The sequence below is a fragment of the Octopus bimaculoides genome, chromosome 17 (assembly GCF_001194135.2).
Source record: "Octopus bimaculoides isolate UCB-OBI-ISO-001 chromosome 17, ASM119413v2, whole genome shotgun sequence".
Lineage (NCBI taxonomy): Eukaryota > Metazoa > Mollusca > Cephalopoda > Octopoda > Octopodidae > Octopus > Octopus bimaculoides.
In genome coordinates this window covers 29,525,575-29,526,149 of record NC_068997.1, presented here as the reverse complement: position 1 = coordinate 29,526,149, position 575 = coordinate 29,525,575, and the positions used below count along the sequence as shown (strand labels likewise).

The window sequence follows — 575 nt, the reverse complement described above, 5'->3', positions numbered from 1 at the left end:
TATATATATATATATATATATATATATATTTTTCATTTAACACCTGTATTTTGTACTCTAGTATGGTTTGGATGGAAATTAATTTTTAGGCAAGATTTTACACTCAGATGCTTGTCACCAATCGCCATCTGTTTTTCAAATAAGGGATTCCAATATTCTACAGATTGTCAAAGTTACTGAGACCAGTTATAATGATAATGCAGTGTAAACATCACTACTACTATTTTGCTCAGATTTGAAAGTGTAGCTGCTAGAATAAGAATAGCCTGGGCAAAGTTTAGAGAGCTCTTACCCCTGCTGGCGACAAAGGGACTCTCACTCAGAGTAAAAGGCAGACTGTATGACGCATGCGTACGAACAACCATGCTACATGGCAGTGAAACATGGGCTGTAACTGCTGAGGACATACGTAAGCTCGCAAGGAATGAAGCCAGTATGCTCCGTTGGATGTGTAATGTCAATGTGAATACCCGTCAGAGTGTAAGTATCTTGAGAGAAAAGCTGAACATTAGAAGCATCAGTTGTGGCGTGCAAGAGAGACGATTGCGCTGGTATGGACATGTGGTGAGAATGGA

General features: G+C 39.3%; 1 protein-coding gene across 1 annotated transcript in view; it reads left to right on the top strand.

Annotated features, from left to right (window-relative positions):
• Positions 1–575, top strand: part of LOC106878400 (protein spire homolog 1) — an 81,071-nt gene that overhangs the window by 70,010 nt on the left and 10,486 nt on the right. The gene's annotated exons all lie outside the window — the stretch shown is intronic.